At 36.9% G+C, this 23702-nt stretch overlaps 1 non-coding gene across 1 annotated transcript; it reads right to left on the bottom strand.

Annotated features, from left to right (window-relative positions):
• Positions 1–22178: 22178 nt before the first annotated feature.
• Positions 22179–22341, bottom strand: LOC113901985. The gene has a single exon (XR_003513639.1). It is a non-coding gene; the product is annotated as a U1 spliceosomal RNA (small nuclear RNA).
• Positions 22342–23702: the final 1361 nt, after the last annotated feature.

Raw genomic sequence — 23702 nt, 5'->3', positions numbered from 1 at the left:
GCTAAAGCTGAAACTCCAGTACTTTGGCCACCTCATGCGAAGAGTTGACTCATTGGAAAAGACTCTGATGCTGGGAGGGATTGGGAGCAGGAGGAGAAGGGGGTGACAGAGGATGAGATGGCTGGATGGCATCACTGACTCAATGGACATGAGTCTGAGTGAACTCCAGGAGTTGGTGATGGACAGGGAGGCCTGGCGTGCTGCGATTCATGGGGTCGCAAAGAGTCAGACACGACTGAGTGACTGATCTGATCTCTGATCTGATCTGATGTACCAAGTCATCTCATGCTATTAGAAAAGGGTACTTGCTATGCCAGTGTATTCTCTTGTCAAAACTCTGTTAGCCTTTACTCTACTTCATTTTCTACTCCATTGTCAAATTTGCCTATTACTCCAGGTTCTCTTGACTTCCTACTTGTGCATTACAATGCTCCATGATGAAAAGGACAGCTAATTTGGCTGTTAGTTCTAGAAATTGTTGTAGGTCTTCATGTAACTGGTCAACTTCAGCATCTTTGGTGTCAGTGTTTGGAGCAGAGACTTGTATTACTCTGATGTTGAGTGGTTTGCCTTGGAAATGATTGAGATCTTTCTGTCATTTTGGAGGTTGTACCCAAGTACTGTATTTTAAGTACTGGCTCTTTTGTTGACTGTGAGAGCTACTCTATTTCTTCTAGGGGATTCTTGCTCACAGTAGTAGACATAATGGTAATCTGAACTAAATTCTCCTGTTCCTGCCCACTTTATTTCATTGATTCCTAAGATCTCAATATTCACTCTTGCCATGTCTTTATTAACCACAGCCAATTTACCTGACTCATGGACTTAACATTCCAGGTTCCTATGCAAGATTATTCTTTACAGTGTTGGACTTGACTTTCACCATCAGACACATCCACAGTGAGTGTCATTTCTGCTTTGGCCTAGCTGTTTCATTTTTTCTGGAGCTATTAGTAATTGCTATCTGCTCTTCCTCAGTAGCATATTAGGACAGCTTCCAATCTACCACCAGCTTCTTATGGTGTCGTATCTTTTTGCCTTTTCATACTGTTCATGGGGTTCCCACAGGAAGAATATTGCTGTGGTTTGCCATCCCCCCTTTAGTGGACTATGTTTTGTGAGAACTTTTTACAATGACCTGTCCATCTTGGATGGCCCTTCATGACATGGCTCATAGCTTCATTGAGTTATACAAGCCCTTTTGTCATGATATGGTTGTGATCCATGAAGGGAATTATACTAGTAACATTGAGAATTTTAATCCAATATTATTAGATGAATACCTTATTGTGAAATGGCAAGTTAATTTAAATTTAGAGTTTAAGGAGAGTAGATCACCACATGCTGATAAAACAACAACTCAGTGTTAAGGACCATGCTAAGGAAATAGGCAGCAAGAGGAAATTTCTCCCTAAAAACAATCACGTTATGAATATTTACATATCCTCATCAGTATAAGTAGTTTACATGCTTTATCTCATTTAATTTCAGAATCTGAAGTTAATATTTTTATTTTCATTGATTTAAAGATTAAGATTAAGAAATGTGTGAAGAGCAATTCATTCAACGTGACTGGGAGAATATCAAATCCTAATGAGGAAACATTAACAGATTTATCATTTATGGTTCTAGTTATGGGATAGTTGAGGAGGGACTAATTAAAAACATGTTTTTAATTTCAAACATATGAGCAGATTAAAGGTAAACAACCCAGAGTAAGGAAGTATCCTGTCACCTAACAGAAGAGAAAGCCCTTGCCCCTCTCTCATTGACCTTGTGGGACAAAAAGAGGCAGAACCCTGAGTAATCTGCTGTAGGAGAGGGGATTACTGGTAAAGGTACACAGTCACCTCTTGGTGACCTTGAAGAGAGGTAGGCAGATGAATAATTACCTCTCCTTAAAAGCTGGCTTAAAGCTCAACATTCAGAAAACTAAGATCATGGCATCTGGTCCCATCACTGCTTGGGAAATAGATGGGGAAACAGTGGAAACAGTGTCAGATTTTTTTTTGGTGGCTCCAAAATCCCTGCAGATGGTGACTGCAACCATGAACTTAAAAGAAGCTTACTCCTTGGAAGAAAAGTTTTGACCAACCTAGATAGCATATTCAAAAGCAGAGACATTACTTTGCCAATAAAGTTCTGTCTAGTCAAGGCTATGGTTTTTCCAGTGGTCATGGATGTGAGAGTTGGACTGTGAAGAAAGCTGAGCACTGAAGAATTGATGCTTTTGAATTGTGGTGTTGAAGAAGACTCTTGAGAGTCCCTTGGACTGCAAGGAGATCCAACCAGTTCATCCTAAAGGAGATCAGTCCTGGGTGTTCACTGGAAGGACTGATGCTAAAGCTGAAACTCCAATTCTTTGGCCACCTCATGCAAAGAGTTGACTCATTGGAAAAGACTCTGATGCTGGGAGGGATTGAGGGCAGGATGAGAAGGGGACAATAGAAGATGAGATGGCTGATGGCATCACTGACTCGATGGACACAAGTTTGGGTAAACTCCGGGAGTTGGTAATGGACAGGGAGACCTGGCATGCTGTGATTCATGGGGTTGCAAAGAGTTGGACTCAACTGAGCGACTGAACTGAACTGAACCTCTCCTCTACTCTGAACTTTTGCTAATGGATCTCTTTGCCCAAGCTCATGCAGAAAACAGAGAATAAATGAACATTTTGATCTAGACCATAAGATCAGCTTCTTGAAATATAGAAAAGAATGGAAAACTGTATATGAAGTTAATGTAGAGAGGAAAATAGAAGCTATCCATCACAACTCTTTGCATATCATATAGGCAGATAAAAATCTGCAGATAGATAATATTCACTAAATCAAAATAAAAAGGAAATGAATTTTAAAATGGTATAAAGAACAGAAGCCAATGAGAAAACTATAGGAAAGGATGTAGAATTTGAGATGTTTGAATGGAGACTTTGACAGTAACCTGTGTATGTCTATTTGGCTTGAATATTATAATACAAGGGTGTATTTATATTTTTAGCTTTGTATTTAAAACTGAAACTAGCAACCACACAACTTCAAGACGTATCTCTCTCTCAATTACAAGTCTGGGGACCTGAGCCCTCACTACAAGTCTCAGAGGCAGCTGGATGAGTATACAAGATGCACTTCTGGAAGCCAAGCCAGACTAAGAATCAGAATGACAGACTACCAAATGTAGTGGGAACAAAGCACAATAGGAATTAAAACAAATGAGAGTATCAGTCAAGATGCAGATGTGGGAAACTGTTAGTGAGTAACAATAAATAGTGGAAGAAATTCCAAATCAATTGGAGGAAGGATGTCCCTAAGAAATTGTGTAGTACTGAGCACTTTGAATAAACTACTCATCTTTACAGACAAACATTTCGTTATAAATGTTCAAGGTTATATAAACTGTGTTTATATTAGTTGTACAAAGTAGCTCCATCACTTTCTCCACACCTTGAATATATCTGTTCAGAAGATGCAAACAGATAAAAAAGCATTTTATAAGAAGCATATACTTCAAATCAACCTTTGAACATTTTTCCTGGAATAAATTCTAATTTAATTCCTATTTTGCCCAGAAGAGTGGTGGATGCATAGTAAGTATTTAACAAATACTTTTGAATTAGTAACAAAAAATACAAATAGCTTCAGGGTTAGGAGATGATACTAGATTTCATAAGTGACTCAGAATACTTTCAGGACAATCTCAGGAATTTGATAATTCTTAAGTGAGTCCTGGACCTAGATTTGAAGGAACCACAGCATATTTGAAACTCAGGTGTGACATTCTGACTCATCAGTTAATATGAAGACTGATATATCAGACTTTTTGTAAGAACGTTACTAAGGATATTAATTATATTGTTGTTTCTTTTGCTTCTTATCCTCTTAAAAGAAAAAAAAAAACTAAAAATGCTCAAGACTAACACAGAAGTACTCCACAGATGACAGTAAATCCTTTTTTCCTGACTCTCATAATTAGACACTGGTGAATGCCAAATGCCTTCTGTGGTTAGAGACTCTTAAGTGTCATGTTTTCTTGAGCTCCATGAGATGGCACTTTAATAAACTTCATCTTTGCCAGTCACCTACAATGTTACCTTGTAGGCAATCCAAGGATAAGTTGTGAGAGCCTGTCTCTCCACCCAGGTAGTAATGCTTATTGCCATTCCTAGTGAACATAAAAGAGATGTCTCTGTTGTGGTATCTTAATAGATCCTGTAGTTCTCAGGCATTTTGTAACAGTTTGATATAATTATTATGTCTCATAAAAAATAAATTTTAAACTGTAATACTCCAGCCTGCTGTGCTGCTTCACTTCAAAATAACTTATGGCTACTGGGTTCCCCTGAACAATATTGGTCCACAACAATAATAAAGTTGTCATCAAGAAGTGATGATAGACCACTTTGCATTGTTATAACTGCCTTTTTGTAGTATAACTGTTTGCAACTTTATGAGGTCTTCATAAATGTGATCAATTGCAATAATAAAGTTGTGAGGCATTTGTGGCAGCTTATGTTTCTCTGCCTCAAAACAGGACCTGCCTTGCTTGTTGGTCTAATGTCTGTGCTTGTGTCATTGACTGCCACAGAGCTCTGGGCTATGAAAGGAACAACAAAATTTGCTTCCAGAGTTGTTCCCTGGCTTCCAGGCACTTCCAGTAATTCATTCATGTAACTGTAAACATATCAAGTTCAAGCAATAGCAGGATAACTTTTTTGTCCTACATAAACTGGGAGAGGCAAGTCAAGCACTCCATAAAGGGTCATTTTTCCTTTTTTTCCCCAGGCATTATTAGGAAGTTAAGTGGTGCTAGTGTTAAAGAATCTGCACTAGTGGTAGAGAATCCTCCTGGCAATGCAGGAGAAGCAGGAGATGAGGGTTAGATCCCTGGGTCAGGAAGATCCTCTGGAGGAAGCCATGGGAACCACTCCATTATTCTTGCTGGGAAAATTCCATGGACAGAGAAGCCTGGTGGGCTACAGTTCATGGGGTCGCAAAAAGTTGGACATGAATGAAGCGACTGAGCATGCATATTCTAAGGATTGACTTAAAATTATTATTTGTTTTCATTATAATGACTTCCCTGGTGGCTCAGATGGTAAAGAATCTGCCTACAATGAGGGAGACCTGGGTTTGATCCCTGGATCTGGAAAATCCCCTGGAGAAAGAAATGGCAACCTATTCTAGTACTCTTGGCTGGAAAATCCCATGGATGGAGGAGCCTGGCAAGCTACAGTCCATGGAGCCCCAGAGAGTTGGACAAGAAAATAGAGACAACTAAGTGACTTCACTTTTCATTATAATGGTAACATACAGTAATGTTTATTTACTTAACAAATACAATAAAAATACATATAGGCAAAAATGATAAAGCTTTTGAAAAAGATACCTCCAAGAAAAGATATTTCTCCACAATAGCTACAGGAAGAAATATAGTCCAATTAATTTCTTAAATAAATAATTCTAATGATAATTAAAATGTTATATGTGTTGTGCTGTGCCATAGATATGGTATATATAGATATAGATGTATATAGATAGATATCTTTTGCATATATATATAGGTAGATAGATAGATGGTGAAAATATCCCTAATATATTTTCACAGTGATCTGTACACTAGTCTCCAAGCATGAGAGCCACAATACAATAAAAGTAGAAAAGATCAATACTACTTTTGTACTGACTTGGTTTTTTAAACCATGTTTTTCCTTTCCTAAAATAATATAGATTGTTTCCTTCTTCCCTTCTCTTGAGACACTTCACCACAAACCCAGTTGAAACATTTATAAAGTAGAAAACTGAGTTATATCTGTGCAAAATTATTTACATTACTTCATTCAGAAATAAATCAATTAACTGATAATAATTCTAAAATAATTAAATGCATGCATTTGAATAATATCTGAAGTTAAAATTTAAATAACAATTTAAATTTAAAAGCTTTTCTATTTTTAAAGTCCTGCATTTCAAGTTTTTATTCAAAATACTTCATACCGTGTACTTATCCTGTTCATTATTGCATATAGTAAGATGCAGTTTAATTAAACAATTAGATTGTAAATTGGGATAGAGGCAAAGTACATATTTTTGATGGATTTTCATTGATCAATAAAAATCATTGATAGTATACAAAATATCTATATTAATAAAATGCTTTGTTTCTATAGCATTTAGTGTAATAATCAGTTTTTTTGGTAATAGCTTTTTTTTCCCTATAGCATGTAGTATAGTAATAAATTTAAGGAAATTAAATGTTATGCTTTGAACTGTACACCCATTTTTTGCCTCCTGCCTTACCAAATGATTTTGACAAGAAGGAACAAAATTAATAAACAATTTATAGTCTCAGAATTTTTGATTTGAGTTCATTAAAGTGACAGTGAAAGTTGCCTAGTCATGTCCTACTCTTTGGGACCCCATGGACTATACAATCCATGGAATTCTCTAGGCCACAATACTGGAGTGGGTAGCCTTTTCCCTCTCTAGAGGATCTTCCCATGCCAGGGATCAAACCCATGTCTCCTGCATTGCAGGCAGATTCTTTACCAGCTGAGCCACAAGGAAAACCAAAGAATATTGGATTGGGTAGACTTTCCCTTCTCCAGAGGATCTTCCCAACCCAGGGACTGAACCCCAGTCTCCTGCATTACAGGCAGATTCTCCACCAGCTGAGCTTCATTAAACATCCAATTAATTAATCTCAGGATTATTTTTTTAAAAAGCTCCCCATTTTAATTAGGTATGTTCAGTATGCCTATAAGTTGTCCCAGATTACTAGCCTATGCCTTCTCCATTAGTTCTCTGGCTCTTGTGTACACTTGATTCCACATGCTTTCAAAATGAGACCAGAATTGGAATTCCCCAATATTTACATAAAGCTCAAGAATGAAAAAATCTATCCAAAGGATTCTGCGAACTTTTTAATTTCTGGCATGTCTGCTGTGGAATGTAAAGACAATATCTAAGGAGCAGTGGTATTTTCATATAATACAGCAATCCTTGGTGGTAAGAATAGTAGGTTCTAGAGTAAAGCCCTAGGTTCAAATACTAACTCTGCTCCTTTTTGGGTATAGTTTGCAAGAAGAAAGATTAGAGCATACATTAAGGAACAATTTTCTGATACCTCTATTTAATTTAAAAGGGAAGGAGTGCTTTGAGAAACAATAAGATCTCATCACTGAATGTATAGTAAATGTCTGAGTAATCTCACGTAAAAGATTTTGAAGCAAGGATGAATGCATCAACACATGAATGGTGCTGATTCCCTATGTTTCATGGGGGTCTTTTGATTATTAGAGACAAATATGTCACCCCATGCATCCTTCCTTAATCATTTCTCTTTCCTCACCATTTTCATTTCATGAACCTGACCTTCTGCTATTCCAAACTATCAAGTTATTTTAAATAGGTAATAACTCTAAAGGTGGAGGGCAAGTATGGGATAGTGAAAAATTACTGCATTTTACATCATTTTTATGAAATATGAACTTTCACCATCACTGTCAAAAGAGAACTTAGCTGTACTTAATTCTTGCTTTAATTATCTCTGTGGATTATGCTCCTCCACAAGTTCTACAAGTTCAAGGATGCAGTTAATTTGGAGACTATCCAGGAAGAAGCAGTGAAAATGATTAAGATGCTGGGAAATTGGCTCTGTTATTAAGAGAGAAAGAATCAGATAGACTGATGGCAATGTGTTTTTTCAAGTATAATTTAAATGTATTCATAAGGTACATAATTACTTTTTCCTTGATATACTCTAGGGACTGGCACAGGAAAATGGGATTAAATTGATTCAAAATTGTGACTATACTTTAATTTTTAAAACCTAACATAAAAGTTGGACATCAGAAAAAAATATGACAGTCATTTTGTTCATTAAAAAAGTACTCTTTCAAAAGCAAATATATCAATTACTACTTGACAAAGACATTGGAGGCAGTGAAAATGAACATTATAGGAATGCCTTCCAAGTGAAGAGCAATTAAATAGAAAAAGTAAAACAAAAACAAAAAGGAAGCTTCCACTGAAATTATAGTTTAAATCAATGAATATATTATTCAATAACTTAAAACTACTGTGTAGAATGGGGTGTTCTAAGTTTTGAACCTCTGTTTACCTGAATGGACTTTTAATATATACATAGAGTTGGAGTGAACAGTGAGAAATAGAATGAGAATTCAAAACTCAGTAGACATGACCATACTATTCCTTGCACATACTGTTGATCTACACATGGCTTTACTTTTTTTTTTTTTTTAAACTTTACAATATTGTATTGGTTTTGCCATACAGCAACATGAATCTGCCACGGGTGTACACGTGTTCTCCATCCTGAGCCCCCCTCCTACCTCCCTCCCCATACCATCCCTCTGGGTCATCCTAATGCACCAGCCCCGAGCATCCAGTATCATGCATCAAACCTGGACTGGCGATTCATTTCATATATGATATTATACATGTTTCAGTGCCATTCTCCCAACTCATCCCACCCTCACCCTTTCCCACAGAGTCCAAAAGACTGTTCTATACATCTGTGTCTCTTTTGCTGTTTCGCATACAGGGTTATCATTACCATCTTTCTAAATTCCATATATATGTGATAGTATATGTTGGGAGGCACAGTGCTAAATAGCCTTGAAGGAGAAAGTCAGTGGGAAAATGACGAAGGGCCAGAAGTACCCAGGCACTTGTGTACTGATAGCTGAAGAACATTTCCTGCCTTTGCCTATGCTCGGCGCCTAGATTTAACAATTAAACATTAAAGACGTTGCTTGAGAAAATGGGTCATGGATAAATACATGGGTCGTTAAGAATGCGCTGTTCCTTGAAGTATCTTTTACTGATTATATCCTAGCCTTGTACGTGTTCTGCTTGCTGTATGTGCTAAGCTCTTTGTTCCTTGCTCCTATAAAAAGGCTTGACTGCAGAAATAAACTTGTCAGTCCTTGCAGAGACTGTCCAAGTGTTGTTCTTTCCCGTTTGCCCTTTCCAAGTTATGGAGACACATCTCCAACAAGTGGCGCCTGAACAGGGACTTGAAGGAAGACTGAACAAAGCGGCGAGCCCTGCAGAAAGAGGTAAGCAGGATGGGAGAACATAGCAGTAAGATTCCTTTCATTTCTATAATGCATCACTTTCTGAAACAAACTGGTGTTAATGTTTCAAGAGATCAGTTGAATGACTGCTATCATATTTTACTGGAACATAATCCGTGGTTACCAGAGAAAGGGATGCTTGATCTAGACATATGGAAAAGGGTTAAGAATAATGTTTTGCGAGCATATCGGCAAGGAGTCCGTATTCCCCCTCAATGGTGGGTTACATGGTCACTCATACAGGCTGTCATAGAACAAATTGAAGGGCATAATGTTGATTTGGAAGTAGAAACTGTTCAGTCTTTACATGAATATGAGCTTAAGGAACAAGATATGCAAGGTGCTTTGAAATATAATAATGTTATGCTTAATCAGACACAATCCCGGGAAAAACAGCTTGGAGACATGTGTATACAGGATGTGTCAAAACTGAAGCCACTTAGAGCAAAGGTCATTTTGCAACAGACAGCCCAAACCTGAGGTTTTTCCTTCTGCTCCGTCTGTAACAGCATTTGCTAACTTTGCTCATACTAACCATTTCACTCCTTCTCGGGAGATGCCTGCTTGTGCTTTCACTTTCCCAATACAGTTTGATCAGCCTGCCCAAGGCCAGAATGCTTGGGCTGGTCTAGATTTTGGTATGTTGTCCAGCTTTAAGAAAGCATGCACTCTGTATGGACCTACTTCTCCTTACTGTGTAGAATTCCTCAGAGGATAGGCTGATCATTGGATGTCATATGATTTTTTCAAGTAGCAAAGATGGTTCTAAATCCTCAACAATTACTTCAGTGGCAAATGTGGGTTAAAGATGAGGCCCAACAAATGATGATGACCAGCAATCTCATGGTAACCCTGCCAATTTAACCTATGATATACTCACTGGAACGGGAGCCACGGCTGATATGACTGCGCAATTAGATAATAGTACCCCTCAGATGTTGCATTTCATTAGAGAAATTTCTTGCAGAGCATGGGCAAAGGTTGATAATGTTAATTCTGATGGTTCATTTGTCAAGAATACCCAGGGACATGAGGAGAAATATGCCCAATTTATAAGAAAATTAAAGGATGCCATCGAAAAATCTATCAGAGATGAAACCTTACAAAATATTATTTTCAAACAACTTGCCTTTGAAAATGCTAATGAGGAATGTCGATCCGTGTTTAGACCAATTAGAGAAACCAGTTCTCTTATGGAATATTTGAAAGCTTGTAGAGATATCGGATCTATGTCCCATAGAGCAAAATTAGTGGCACTAAAAACTTGCAATGTGCAAAAGGCTGCCAGTGCTAAATGCTTTAACTGCGGGAAGGCCGGCCGTATGAAAAAACAATGCCAAATGCCAGTGCAAACAGCCAAAAATAATCTTACTTCTAATAAAGAAAGGGCCCCGGGAGTTTGCCCAAAATGTAAAAGGGGATTCCATTGGTTGAATGAGTGTCGTTCCAAATTTGATAAGGATGGAAATGCATTCACACCAGAGGAACAACAAAAACAACAGGGAAACAGATAAAGGGGCTATCCTCTAGCCCCACTACAAAAGGAGGACCCAACATTATGACACTGCAAGCAGCTACATCTAAGAGTGCTTGCATTGATATACCTAGTCCTTATGATATGGAATTAATAGAATTATACAATCCTCATAAAATCCCCACTGGATATTATGGTCCGATCCCACCTGGAACAGTTGGACTAATTTGGGGACATAGCAGCTGTACAATGAAAGGTTTAGTAGTATTGACTGGAGTTGTGGATGAAGATTATGAAGGAGAGATACATGTCATGGTGAATGTCGTAGAATTAAGAATTGTATATCTACAAAAAGGGGAATGCTTTGCACAATTATTACTTTTGCCATATGTCAAACCAATGAGGGCATCTGATAAAATTAGGCAGGGAGGTTTTGGTAGCATCAACCTTACCACCGTACTATCTACCTTATTAAAGGAACATCAAAAGCCTACGCTTACTCTAAAGATACGGGAAAAAAATTTCACAGGTATGTTGGATACAGGAGCCGACATTTCCATTATTAGAACTGAAGAATGGTCCCTTGAATGGGGTAAGACTGTGGCTCCTTTCAGACTGTTAGGTGTAGGAGAGGCTGATGCTACATGAACTTTCATCAGTGCATCCTATTTACAAACTTATGGTCCTGATCAAATTGTAGTTTACGTCAAACCATATATTACCAGTATCCCTATTAATTTGTGGGGAAGGGATTTTCTTGAACAAACAAAAGCCACAGTCTCTCTAAATGAGCCTTTTTGATGGGGGCCATTGAGTTAACACCGCTGCCTCTCGATTGGGAATCTGATGCCCCAGTATGGACACCTCAATGGCCCCTGACTAAAGAAAAGTTTGCAGCTCTCACACAATTAGTAAATGAGCAATTAGAGAAAAATCATATACAGCCTTCATTTTCCCCATGGAATTCTCCCATTTTTGTAATAAAAAAGAAATCAGGAAAATGGCAAATGTTGATAGATTTAAGAAATGTTAATAATACTATGATTTCTATGGGGCCCTTACAACCTGGATTGCCCTCCCCTTCCATGGTGCGAAAAGGATGGCTTGTAATTATTATTGATTTACAAGATGCTTTTTTACTATACATTTGCATCCTAAAGATAGAAAACGTTTTGCTTTTTCAGTTCCCTCTATAAATCACATGGCTCCTGTTAAAAGATTTCAATGGAAGATTTTACCTCAGGGGATGATGAACTCTCCTACCATTTGCCCATATCTCATATCTGTTTTATTACAATCCAGTAGAGATAAATATCCTACTGCCTTCATAATTCATTATATGGATGACATACTCCTTTCCATGGAATCTGAACTTTGTTTATAATAGTTATATGATGAAGTCACCACCACTCTTCAAAATCATGGCCTATTTGTTGCGCCAGATAAAATTCAATTGAAAGCACCCTTTAATTACCTAGGACATGTTATGGAAGAGTCTAAGAGTCTAAGATAAAACCTCAAAAAACTCAAATCTCTGTGCATTCTCTATATAATCTCTACCGATTATATCCTAGCCTTGTATGTATTCTGCTGGCTGTATGTGCTAAGCTCTTTGTTCCTTGCTCCTATAAAAAGGCTTGACTGCAGAAATAAACTTGTCAGTCCTTGCAGAGACTGTCCAAGTGTTGTTCTCTCAGGTTTGCTATTTCCAAGTCCTGGAGAGATATCTCCAACAGTATACTGATTGGTGCTTTTCTTTCTGGCTTACTTCACTCTGTATAATAGGCTTCAGTTTCATCCACCTCATTAGAACTGATTCAAATGTATTCTTTTTAATGGCTGAGTAATACTCCATTGTGTATATGTACCAGAGCTTTCTTATCCACTCATCTGCTGATGGACATCTAGGTTGCTTTCATGTCCTGCCTATTATATACAGTGCTGCGATGAACATTGGGGTATATGTGTCTCTTTCAATTCTGATTTCCTTGGTGTGCATGCCCAGCAGTGGGATTGCTGGGTCATAAAAGAAGAGAAGCGAAAAGCAAAGGAGAAAAGGAACGATATAAGCATCTGAATGGAGAGTTCCAAAGAAAAGCAAGAGATAAGAAAGCCTTCCTCAGCGATCAGTGCAAAAAAATAGATGAAAACAAAAGAATGCAAAAGACTAGAGATCTCTTCAAGAAAATTAGAGATACCAAGGGAACATTTCATGCAAAGATGGGCTCGATAAAGGTCAGAAATGGTATGTACCTAACAGAAGCAGAACATATTAAGAAGAGGTGGCAAGAATACACAGAAGAACTTTAGAAAAAAGATCTTCATGACTAAGATAATACCTATGGTGTGATCACTCACCTAGAGCCAGACATCTTGGAATGTGAAGTCAAGCAGGCCTTAGAAAGTGTCACTATGAACAAAGCTGGTGGAGGGAATGGAATTCCAGTTGAGCTATTTCAAATCCTGAAAGATGATGCTATGAAAGTGCTGCAGTCAATATGCCAGCACATTTGGAAAACTCAGCAGTGGCCACAGGACTAGTAAAGGTCAGTTTTCATTCCAATCCCAAAGAAAGACAATGCAAAAAAAATGCTCAAACTACCGCACAATTGCACTCATCTCACATGCTAGTAAAGTAATGCTCAAAATTTTCCAAGCCAGGCTTCAGCATTATGTGAACCATGAACTTCCAGATGTACAAGCTGGCTTTAGAAGAGGCAGAGGAACCAGAGAGCAAATTGCCAACATCCACTGGATCATCGAAAAAGCAAAAGAGTTCCAGAAAAACATCTATTTCTGCTTTATTGACTATGCCAAAGCCTTTGACTGTGTGGATCACAATAAACTGTGGAGAATTCTGAAAGAGATGGGAATACCAGACCAACTGACCTGCCTCTTGAGTAACCTATATGCAGATCAGGAAGCAACAGTTAGAACTGGACATGGAACAACAGACTGGTTCCAAATAGGAAAAGGAGTACATCAAGGCTGTATGTTGTCACCCTGCTTATGTAACTTATATGCAGTGTATATCATGAGAAACACTGGGCTGGAAGAAGTACAAGCTGGAATCAAGATTTCCAGGAGAAATATCAATAATCTCAGATATGCAGATGACAGCACCCTATGGCAGAAAGTGAAGAGGAACTCAAAAGCCTCTTGATGAAAGTGAAAGTGGGGAGTGAAAAAGTTGGCTTAAAGCTCAACATTCAGAAAAGTAAGATCCCATCACTCCATGGGAAATAGATGGGGAAACCGTGGAAACAGTGTCAGACTTTATTTTTTGGGCTCCAAAATCACTGCAGGTGGTGATTGCAGCCATGAAGTTAAAAGACACTTACACCTTGGAAGGAAAGTTATGACCAACCTAGATAGCATACTCAAAATCAGAGACATTATTTTGCCAACAAAGGTCCATCTAGTCAAGGCTATGGTTTTTCCAGTGGTCATGTATCATTGTGAGAGTTGTACTGTGAAGAAAACTGAGTGCCAAAGAATTGATGCTTTTGAACTGTGGTGTTGGAGAAGACTCTTAAGAGTCCCTTGGACTGCAAAGAGATCCAACCAGTCCACTCTAAAGGAGATAGTCCTGGGTGTTCTTTGGAAGGAATGATGCTAAAGTTGAAACTCCAATGTTTTGGCCACCTCGTGTAAAGAGTTGACTCATTGGAAAAGACTCTGATGCTGGGAGGAATTGGGGACAGGAGGAGAAGGGGATGACAGAGGATGAGATGGCTGGATGGCATCACCGACTCGATGGACATGAGTTTGAGTGAACTCCGGGAGTTGGTGATAGACAGGGAGGCCTGGCGTGCTGCTATTCATGGGGTCACAAAGAGTCAGACACGACTGAGCGACTGAACTGAACTGAACTGAACTGAACTAATGGCAGTTCTATTTCCAGTTTTTGAAGGAATCTCCACACTGTTCTCCATAGTGGCTGTACTAGTTTGCATTCCCATCAACAGTGTAAGAGGATTCCCTTTTCTCCACACCCTCTCCAGCATTTATTGCTTGTAGACTTTTCGATAGCAGCCATTCTGACTGGTGTGAAAAGGTACCTCATTGTGGTTTTGATTTGCATTTCTCTGTTAATGAGTGATGTTGAGCATTTTTTCATGTGTTTGTTAGCCATCTGTATGTCTTCTTTGGAGAAATGTCTGTTTAGTTCTTTGGCCCATTTTTTGATTGGGTCATTTATTTTTCAGGGACTGAGCTGCAGGAGTTGCTTGTATATTTTTGAGATTAGTTGTTTGTCAGTTGCTTCATTTGCTATTATTTTTCCCATTCTGAAGGTTGTCTTGAGAAAGAAGAATGGAACTGGAGGAACCAACCTGTCTGACTTCAAGCTCTACTACAAAGCCACAGTCATCAAAACAGTATGATACTGGCACAAAGATGGAAATGTAGATCAATGGAACAAAATAGAAAGCCCAGAGATAAACCAAGCACCTATGGACAACTTATCTTTGACAAAGAAGGCAAGAATACACAATGGAGAAAAGACAATCTCCTTAACGAGTGGTGCTGGGAAAACTGGTCAACCACTTGTAAAAGAATGAAACTAGAACACTTTCTAACACCATACACAAAAATAAACTCAAAATGGATTAAAGATCTAAATGTAAGACCAGAAACTATAAAACTCCTAGAGGAGAACATAGGCAAAACACTGTCCGACATACATCACAGCAGGATCCTCTATGACCCACCTCCCAGAATGTTGGAAATAATAGCAAAAATAAACAAATGGGACCTAATTAAAATTAAAAGCTTCTGCACAACAAAGGAAGCTCTAAGCAAGGTTTTACTTTTAAAGTAAATGTCTAATATTAAAAATTTGAAGATTTCACATCAAATTAGAGGTTTCTATCTTTCCTTGGGGGGGGGTGGGATACTATAGGATCAGTCATCAATTCAGTCAGTCAGTCATGTCCAACTCTTTGCAACCCGATGGACTACAGGACACTGGGATTCTCTGTCCATCACCAACTCCTGGAGCCTACTCAAACTCATATCCGTCATTTCTGCGATGCCATCCAATCATCTCATCCTCTGTCATCCCCTTTTCCTCCAGCCTTCAATCTTTCTCAGCACCAGGGTCTTTTCCAATGAGTCGGTTCTTTGCATCAGGTGGCCAAAGTATTGGAGTTTCAGCTTCAGCATCAGTTCTTCCAATGAATTTTCAGGACTGATTTCCTTTAGGAAAGACTGGTTGGATCTCCTTGCAGTCCAAGGAACTCTCAAGAGTCTTCTCCAACACCACAGTTCAAAAACATCAATTCTTCAGCGCTCAGCTTTCTTCACAGTCCAACTCTCACATCCATACATGACTATTGGAAAAACCATAGCTTTGACTAGACAGACCTTTGTTGGCAAAGTAATCTCTCTGCTTTTTAATATACTGTCCTGTATAGGTTGGTCATAAACTTTTCTTCCAAGGAGCAAGTGTCTTTTAATTTCATGGCTGCAATCACCATCTGCAGTGATTTTGGAGCCCAAAGTTCATCTTTGCATGAAAGTTTCCCTTGGTATCTCTAATTCTTTTGAAGAGATCTCTAGTCTTTCCCAATTTATTGTTTTCCTCTATTTCTTTGCTTTGATCACTGAGGAAGGCTTTCTTATCTTTCCTTGCTATTCCTTGGAACTCTGCATTCAAATGGGTATGTCTTTTCTTTTCTCCTTTGCCTTTAGCTTCTCTTCTTCTCACAGCTATTTTTTAAGGCCTCATCAGATAAACTTTTTGCATTTCTTTTTCTTGGGGATGGTCTTGATCACTGCCTCCAGTGCAGTGTCACAAACCTCCATTCCTAGTTCTTCAGGCACTCAGATCTAATCCCTTGGATCTATTTGTCACTTCCACTATATAAGAGGATAAGAGGACAGTTTATCTGATTCTTCCCTCTTAAAAACACTTTAGGATAAGGGTGTCTGCACCCTCTATAGGATAAGCAGGTCTGCACCCTCACAGGTAAATGAGTACATGAAGTTGTATAATAGCATTTATTCCTTAGGATAAACCACATGTGCTTTTGTTCACCATGATTCTCATTTCCTATTATTGAATAGATTCCCAAAGTATACCAAAGTCTCATGTGAGTTATCATTCATCATTTTGGGGCAGTTATATTTCATTTATTTATCAATTTGTCCTCTACTCATTTATTGAAATTCATGACATAGCAAATTCTGTGCTTTTTCAAAGACTGTAAGAGGATTCAGCAACAATTTGATCTGTACTGGGTATAAGTTGAGACATTCTTGTCATTAGATATTTGCTTTTAGATACAAAAAGAAAATCCAAAAGGTCACTTGAAATATATTGGCATTTGAAGCATGGAGAGATTAAAGTATTACCATATTGCTGCAATCTGACAAATCATTATGAATTAATTATTAAATTGGCTTTTAGTCACTAGTCGTTCGAAGGTCATACAGCAACTGAGACAAATCACGTTGTGTGCTTTCCCTCTTATGTTTTCATTACTGAATTTCTCTAATTTCAGTTACTAAATAAATTATGTTAGACAATCCAAAACAAAAAAAATACGAAAAAAAAAAAAACATCCAAGTAAGTTTTGTTTTTATTTTCTTTACATTTCATCAGTGCTCATACTTGAATAATTAGGATGTGGTCATAATTTTCCATTTGCATTAAACATGTTTTAAAAACCTATCATCCTTTCAACAATTAACAAATACATAATAGACAATTATTGGACTGCATCATTTTCTAATTACTGAGCATAAGCCTATGAGTAAACCACTCTGCCCTCATCCAATTTGCATTCAGGTGGGCAATACACACACAACAAGCAAGACAGATAAACCAATTGTAAAATGCATTGTTGTTAAATGCTGAAGAAAAACAAACCAGGGAAGACTGACATAAAAGCAAGAATCAAAATTTTACAAAGTTTGACCAGGAAATAAGCTAACTTTTAATATAAAACTAACACTTGAATCAAAGTCTTGTGGAATCGAATGAGTTAGTTTTACAATAATATCTGCTGCTGGTGCTGCTAAGTCGCTTCAGTCGTGTCCGACTCTGTGCGACCTCATAGAGGGCAGCACACCAAGATCCCCTGTCCCTGGGATTCTCCAGACAAGAACACTGGAGTGGGTTGCCATTTCCTTCTCCAAAGCATTAAAGTGAAAAGTGAAAGTGAAGTCGCTCAGTCGTGTCCGACTCTTAGCGAACCCATGGATTGCAGCCTACCAGGCTCCTCTGTCCATGGGAGTTTCCAGACAAGAGTACTGAAGTGGGTTGTCATTGCCTTCTCCAAAATAATATCTAATTATATACTTAGTCAATATTGTTATATATAGTGTGTTTTGCCATTTTTTTTACCATATCAATATTTCTGGAATTCAATACTGCTGCAAAATATTGCAATACAAACTCACACAAACAAAAAAACAATATATTTTTTAACACAATATATCTTAAGCTTTGTGATGATAAAATGGGTAAATACATATGTAAAAGGTATTTACATGTTTGAGATGCACATCTAAGATGTGTGTACTTTAAGTTAAATATATTTCATCTCAATTAGAAAAATAAAAACAACAACAATAATAGTACTACTACTACTACAATATCTTCATTATTACCCTCACTGTTTGAAACTTTATTATCTCTAAGGCCTGTATGAGAGATTTTCCATACATTATTTTATTTAGTAACTATTAAAAACTTTGATAGAGAAATATATATGTGAAACAATTTGCTGAAAATAAATACTGTGCACTACTGGAGATATACTAGTGAAAAATAATACAAGATGATTCTCCTCACAGATCTTAACTGTAGTGAGTAAGACAGATATAAAAAGTTTCACTAATAAGTGTTTTTTTGTTAAGTAGCTACTATGTTTCTTCAATGATTAGGACACATTTCCCTATGTTCTTCCCTTATCCCCCGGGTAAAAGGAAATAACCACCAATGGCAGTTATTCTCAAGCTTTGTAAACTGATGACACTTTAATATTCTTAAATTTATTCAGAACTCCAAGGAGCTTTTGTTTATATGTATATACATTGATACTTACCACATAAGGATTAAAACAGATGTTTAAAATATCTACTTAGAACTTTATTTTAAAATAACACTGTAATCATCATATGCTAAAAAAAGAACCTATTTTAGTAAAAAAAATAAAGAGCCAATATCTTCTAAAAGAATAATTGCATTGTTTTCATTTTTGTAAATTTCTTTGATATGTGGTTTTTGGTTTCTTGTATCTGCTTCCACAGTGATCATGATTCAATATTTCACACTATGCAGCTTCTGGATAACTCCCTCTACATTGATAAAAGAAAAAACATCTTATTATTATTGAGAAAGTAGTTTTGACCTCATCGGGCTCCTGAAATGGCACCACACTGTAAGATCTGCTGTTCTAAGGGGGAAAAAAAAAAAAAATCCCCACATAACATGGGGAAGGGGAAAAGAAACTACAAGAATGATAACTCTAACAATGGAGTCAAAAGGGAATTTAGTTGCTGGGGATACTACTAGTAATGTTAATCAAAATCTGGTGACTCAATCATTATGGGGAATCTGTTACTAATCACCTCCATTACCTAAAGTATATCAAATAAACACTGCAGAGACTTTTAATTTAAAGTGAGGGATTTAAACTATATCCTCAAACTCCCTCTGCAACATGAATATTCTATCATTTTGCAAAATCAAGATATTCTTGGGGTTTCTTCCCACTGCCATCCTGAAGATTTTGCATAGCAGTGAAGGATAAATAAAGGAACAGGAATGTGTTTCAGAACATAATTGCCCTGCTCACACTTGAAATGCTGTTACTGAGAAAACTTCTAAGATGAGCACTGTTCCTTAGGGAGCACAGACCTTTAACAGAAGAGGGGTGAGCATATTTTGAATTAATTATTGGTCCCTAGAATGGTAGAATTTAAGCCAGTTAACAACCAGAAGTAGTTACTAAGCCCTTTAACCTGAAAGGATACTAACACAGCAGAGATTTCTCTGGCAGGTACAGTGAAGTAATGGTGCCTGGGATCAACGGAAGTATAATTTGAAGGTTCTGTGGTCATGGTCTCTTTTGATACATGTTTAAACACAGCTTGTACTCAGTTATAAACTGCGCTTGACACAGATGCTGGTTTACCTGAAAATCTTATTCCTTTCAGATATAATTTTGTAACCATTTCATGTTCTATCAACCACTTATTCCTGTTTGGGGCTCTGTCCAATCAATTCAACTTGATGCTTTGTAAATTATAAATGACAATGTAACTGTATTTCTAATATCTGTTTATAAAATAAGCAGCATATTTCAAGTAATAATGGAACTTTTGTATGTTGTGTGCTTTTTAAAATTCTTGTGGGTGTTCTTTTCCTAATTGTTTTATTTATAAAATATCAAGGGTTCTTTAGCTAGTTTGTCAGATCACTTTTTTTTTTTTTCCGAAAAATAATGTCTGAAAAATTTGGAATGACTCTAAGTATCATTATGTATTATATAATCAAGTATAATCCTACATTTAGTTGTCTTGGAAAATATAATCCAGTGAAAAAATATCCTTCTAAACCATTTGTCTGTCAATTGTTCTTTCAATAAAAATGGCAAAACTGTTTACAATAAACAATTGAATATATACTTATTCTGTTAATAAACATAAAAAAACACACAATAAGAAACAATGGAAAAGCAGAAAATAGCAAGAAGATAAATGAAAAATGAATTGTGCTAAATGTGTAGGCTAATTTCTATAGTATCAAAACTTTGCTAATTAAACTTACTTTGTAATTATAGTATGATGCATATAAGTCAAATCATCATGCTATATATCTTAAGCTTATACACTACTCTATCTCAATTATATTTTTTTAAAATGAAAGGAAAACAAACAAAAGAAGCTCTACATATCTGGTTCTCCATATTTTCAGTTTGTTTTATGACTCTAGCTGAGTCAGGCTTTCTTTGGTTTGTCAAATATTTACACAAATTTACTGAATATATTCATAACTGTTCTGCCCTTTGACTTTTTTGGCTATTGTGAATGAGAATTTTCCTTCATAATTTATAAGTAATTATTATGGACATACAGGGAAGATAGTTATTTAGAGAAAAATAAATTATTTTTATTTAGTTATGTCAGTAAACTATCAATTCTAATTTTTCATGCCTGTTTTAGTGCTTCAACATAAGCTATATAAATAAAAAAATAAGAAGTATTTTCCTAAACGTAGTTACTTTTGTTGCTTGAATGGGTTATTTTTCTACTTAGCACCTCTGAAACTATGCTAAATAGGAAGGGATTTATAGGTAATGTTTCATTAGAGGCTAATTTTATTTTTTCTCTCCAAAATTTATTTTCTTAAAATTCAGTTTAACATATCAAACTCTACAGAAGGTAATAAATGAATTAAATTCTCACTCCTTCCATTCCCCAGTCATTGACTTCTCTTTCATAGTCACCATTAAACTTTTTATTGTCTTTTAGAATATTTTTATTAGTTTTTTTTTTTCACTTCTTCAAATAGGGAAAAAAACTGTTCAAATTTAGTCTAGTTCACTCTGATTGCTTTCTATCACTCCATGAATGTTCTAGAGGCAGCCAAATGTGATGTTACCCAGAGGAGCTCTGAACTGAGGCCACAGATTCAAGTCATTTTCTCAATATCCTGTCCAGAGATGATGTCTCATCTGTAGTATTCCTCCCCACCTTAGTTGTATGGACAGTTAAATGAATTAGACGTGTGTGTGTGTGTGTGTGTGTGTGTTCAGTCGCTCAGTTGTGCCTGACTCTTTGTGATCCTATGGACTGTAGCCTGCCACGCTCCTGTGGGCATGGATTTTCCTAGGCAAGAATACTGGAGTGGGTAGCCATTCCTTTCCCTGGGGGATCTTCCTGACTCAGGGATCAAACCTGCATCTCTTGTGTCTCCTGCATTGGCAGGCAGATTCATTAGCACTAAAGTCACATGGGAGGCTCAAATGAATTCCATGTACCTTAAATATGAGGCATTAAGTAAATGATGCTTAATAGATATGTATAGAGATTGCCTGCCAGAGAGTAAGCACTCTAAGAGCTAGCTATATTTATCAATCTTCACAAATATTGTTGAAGTTGTATTTAATAAGTCTAGATCTCCATCTTATTCTAAATTATTTTCACACACACATATAAATATCTTCTTTCTACTGCTAAATAGGCAACATCTTAGATTACCTTTCCTACCTGGACTACTCACATTCTAAATTATTTTTCTAGAAATAGAGTGTGTGTACTCACTAGAGGAGGTGTGCAGGATGAACCTCTGAAGTTTCTAAAGATAATTTTAAATTTTATATTTACTTCATGTTTAGAAAGTTGGAAAATGATGACCTTAATATTTGACCAAGGATTGTGACCCTGCTGACCACAAGCATCAGGAGAACTCCAATTAGGGAAGGAACGCAAGGAAAAAGTGTCCTGAATGGAAGTCTCTTGCCACTAAAGGGGTTTAATAATGAGACTCATAGAGTAATGTATGCATGATCAAAAGAATTTACATATTGTGTCAACTAATTTTTAAGACCATGTTCCAAAATTGAGGGATGGCTTTCAAATTTTCCCCATGACTTGGTGAAAGTGCAAACACAGTCTCCTGCTAACAGAAGAAATGCAGTTCTGTTTACCACATTTGTTAAAATTTCAGAGGTTAGCAATTCTGTAGTGCAAGGGATAAGCCTCATCAAGAGAATACCACCTTCTTGATGATGGTATCTCCCCTGCCAGCAAGTATCAAAGTAAATATTGACTGAAGAGCGTATTGATCCTACAAGTAATAGAGAATGGAGGGAAAAGGCCAGACTGACACTGCTACTCCTGACATGAGTTCTACCCCAGCCTCATTATTGTTCTTGTTGCTTAGCACTAAGTCGTGTCTGACTCTTTGAGGTCCCATGGACTGCAGCATGCCGGGCATCTCTGTCCTCCACTATCCCCCAGATTTTTCTAAAATTCATGTCTACTGAGTAGATCATGCTATCTAACCATTTTATCCTCAGTTTCCCTCTTCTTGTGCCTTCAATCTTTCTCAATATTATGATCTTTTCCAAAGATGGTCATCTGAATTCAATTGGCCCATTTCTGTCCATTTTAATTCACCAAGAAAAATAAATTTTAGTTCATTTTAGTTCACAAAGAAAAAGAAATGCAAAAAGGAAAATGATTGGCTGAGGAAGCTTTACAAACAGTTGACCAATATATCTACTACTACAAAAGGGCAAGGCTCCCTTTGAAGAATTGGAGCAGCCCTCATAGTCAACAAGAGTCCATAATACAGTACTAGAGTGCAATCTCAAAAATGATCTCAGTTCATTTCCAAGACAAATCATTCAACATCACAGTAATCCAAGTCTATGTCCCAACTACTGATTCTGCAAAAGATGAAGTTGACTGATTCTATGAAGACCTACAACACCAAAAACAGATGTCATTTTCATTATAGAAGACTGGAATGCAAATGTAGGAATTCAAGAGATACCAAGAATAATAGGCAAGTTAGACCTTGGAGTACAAAATGAAATTGGGAAAAGGCTAATCGTTTTGTCAGGAGAATATGCTAGTCATACCAAACACCCTTTTCCAACAATCCAAGTGAGTACTCTACACATGGACATCACTAGCAGGTCAATACTGAAATCAGATTGATTATGATCTTTGCAGCTGAAGAAACAGAGATCTATCCCATGTCTCTCTTTAGTTTATTTATTTATATCACTAAAAACTTCTTTCACATCATCACAGAAATTTTCCAAACAAATTTTTAAATAAAATTTTGCATTATAGGTAGAAAAGAATATAAAATAAATGTATAAAGTAGTGTCAACTAATTAAAAAAAAAAGCACAAAGTTAGAGTTGAGAGTCCAGCTTTATTTAGGGCAAAATGAGTACGGCAGCCCAGGAGATAGTACCTCAGATAGCTCTGAGAAACTGCTCAGAAGAGGCAGAGGGGAAGGTCAGCATATATGTGATTTTCATGAAGGAGGAATACATGCAATCAAGCACATATTTTTCCAGAAGGTTTCTGCTAGTCATGAGAAACAGTTGCCACCATAAAGGATTTTAGTGCTTTTATATATGATGAGGGAGAAGGCAAT

Source organism: Bos indicus x Bos taurus, chromosome 11 (genome assembly GCF_003369695.1).
Source record: "Bos indicus x Bos taurus breed Angus x Brahman F1 hybrid chromosome 11, Bos_hybrid_MaternalHap_v2.0, whole genome shotgun sequence".
Taxonomy (NCBI): domain Eukaryota; kingdom Metazoa; phylum Chordata; class Mammalia; order Artiodactyla; family Bovidae; genus Bos; species Bos indicus x Bos taurus.
This window is presented reverse-complemented; position numbering and strand designations above follow the sequence as displayed.